This window comes from Drosophila innubila (genome assembly GCF_004354385.1).
Source record: "Drosophila innubila isolate TH190305 chromosome 2L unlocalized genomic scaffold, UK_Dinn_1.0 5_B_2L, whole genome shotgun sequence".
Classification (NCBI taxonomy): Eukaryota; Metazoa; Arthropoda; class Insecta; order Diptera; family Drosophilidae; genus Drosophila; species Drosophila innubila.
Genome location: NW_022995373.1, coordinates 6810617 through 6813308, shown reverse-complemented (window position 1 = coordinate 6813308; position 2692 = coordinate 6810617). Strand labels below are relative to the sequence as shown.

Here is a 2692-nt window from a genome sequence, read left to right as displayed (position 1 = left end):
TTATTTATCAATTTTATATTTTAATAAATAAATATTGTTTCCGTTACTATAAGTGCTTGTGTTTGATTTCTAATTATTTTGCAATTCCTCTTTGTGTATTTCCTCTCCCTTTTCTTTTAATTATAATATTATTTAATGTTACTTTTATTTTTTTTTTGAAGGCAAACAGAGACTCTAATATTCCTGCAGACCTCTGGGGTAAATATTAGGATCCTGTGGAAAAAATATAAATGTATTTGAGGGAATATGTAGAATAAATAAATTAGGGACGGATGCAAAAAACAAAGAATGATCAACGAAAAATACGAAAATAATAAATAAATGAACGAAAATAAATAAAAAATAAATATTAAAATAAATAAACAAAAGAAAATAATTTAACAGATTTGAATAAATTTTAAGTTTGAAATTAAATAAATAATTTTTTTATCAAAATATTAAATAATTGATTAAATAATAAATAAATAAATAATAAAATAAATAATTATATATTAATTAAACAATAATAAATAAAATGACTTTACGTTAAAAAAATAAACGAAAGAGAACCATAAAATTTACATTAAGCAATAAATAACAATTAAATAAATAACAAATTTAATAAATAATAATTAAAATAAATAATATATTAATTAATTAAACTGCCAATCAAGTCCAGGAATAGGGACGAAATAAACGGTACAGCCCACCAGAAATCCATCTTAGCGCAGCCAGACAGCGCTGACGTCGGGTTGTGTTATTGTTGTATTGTTGCCAAAAATGTATATTTTTTTGTGGTGTGTTTGCATAAATGTGTGTGTATGGGGGACGAAAAAATTGAACACTTGTTGATTGTTCCCACCTAGCATTTGGGAGATCATTTTGTAAGAACTGAATTTGGCGTCGTTTTAACTCCCGGGAAGATTAAAAATGATTAATCGTATGAGCGATTCAAGAAAGCGTCCAAAACGAGTCGCCTTTATGATCAAAATGCGATTAGTTCAAAGCATAACAACAATGCACAGCAATCGCCAATTGATCGTACTGGCGATTGAAACGCGATGGTTTTCATTTCTTCTGTGCAGTAATCTTTTGCTCTCTCAAAGAGAGGCCAAACCAGTTTTTTATCTGATTGATTTTTTTTTTCTAACGCATCTGTATGAGCACATGCTAAAATGTGCATTTTTGGTCATTCTACTTCGTACAAGTGCAAGGCTAAGTTCGGTGCAGTTACGCATAATAAAGTTAAAGTTCAACATATATATTAAAAGGTAAAAATGTTAGCTAAGCAATTGCGAAGTATTGCAAAGAGAGAAACAACTAAATTATTGTTTGGGAATAACAAAGCATTTAAAAAGAAGACAAGTGTCCAAAAAGTGTTGGCAATAAACGAGCCATTACCAGAGTAAAATAATTGTGAAATTCATAGCAAAAACAGGAGGAGATGGACCCAATCAATTTCTCAGGGCAGCCATCAGAAAAGTTTTTACCGACAATTTGTCTTCCAACTACAGCTGGAAGGGAACAAAAACTAAGCCGAGTGCCGAAAAGTGCTATCTTGTAACTGCAATAAAAAGTATGTATATAATCTCTATTAATGACTTACAATATTAACTATTTTTTATTTTCTTTTAGACATTTGTCATATAAAGTACAAATGCACTGACAAAGATATGAACGCCGTCTTGCAAAAGCATTTTGTGCACGCAAACGATCGACTGGCCAAAAAAAGCGTGTAGAATAAGTATATAGTATAAGTATAGTTTATTAAGAATGACATTTTGAAAAAGTATTCTAATTTTTTGACTTTTTTCTATCGTTAAGAAAACTTAAAATAATATGTACATAATTATGGTTATTGTAATACAATTTTTTGAATTTTTGTTTTTGTTTGAAATATACATATATATATCTATATTAAGAAATGAATATTGTAAAAATAATAATAAAAATATGTTTTGAATTTAATTTAAAAAAATAAAAAAAGACTCAGAAACGAGTCGCGTATGTTTAAAAATATGACTCGAAAGTGAGCCGAAACTGATTAGAAAAGGGGTCATAGGCGACTCCGCAAGAAGAGTCGCGTAAGATATTTTTCTCCCGACGAATGAGTCATTTATGATCAGATAATGAGCGCATTTATGACTATTTTAATCAGCAAGGGACTCTAAAGCGATTCTGAGTATGATCACAAATGTTTGGTGGGTTGTTGTTGTTTTGTGATTTTTGTTGCTGTGTCGTGACAATAAACTAATATATATATTTATTGCTCCGTATCACTGCACAGTGTTGTTCACTGAATGTATGTGTATGTGTGTGTATTTATTTAATTTTAATTATATTTATTTTGATTTTCGTACAAATATATTTTGTTACCCGCCACTACACTTTTGTAACTATATATCTATTTATAAATATATATATATTAATCTGTATATATATATGTATATACCGCACCGCACACGACTCGAGTTTTTGGGCCGAAGAAAATCCCATCGCATGCGTCTACCCTCGAGTTTCCAATCAGACTCTCGATGCCTGCCAAAACTGCCTGTTGCTAAGCCTCAGTTTTCTATCTTTCCCCATTCCCTTTGTCTATCTCTACCTCTCGCCCACGCACAACGGTCCCAACCGAGTCAACGGCCGATCGCCCTTGGCTTTGACCCATATTCGAGTCCATCGATGCAGTCTGCATAGTAAACCGCTCACGCAT

At 30.8% G+C, this 2692-nt stretch overlaps 1 long non-coding RNA gene across 1 annotated transcript; it reads left to right on the top strand.

The window, feature by feature from the left end:
• Positions 1-1173: 1173 nt before the first annotated feature.
• Positions 1174-1702, top strand: LOC117782658. Its single transcript, XR_004617308.1, has 3 exons — positions 1174-1250; positions 1418-1555; positions 1615-1702. It is a non-coding gene; the product is annotated as an uncharacterized LOC117782658 (long non-coding RNA).
• Positions 1703-2692: the final 990 nt, after the last annotated feature.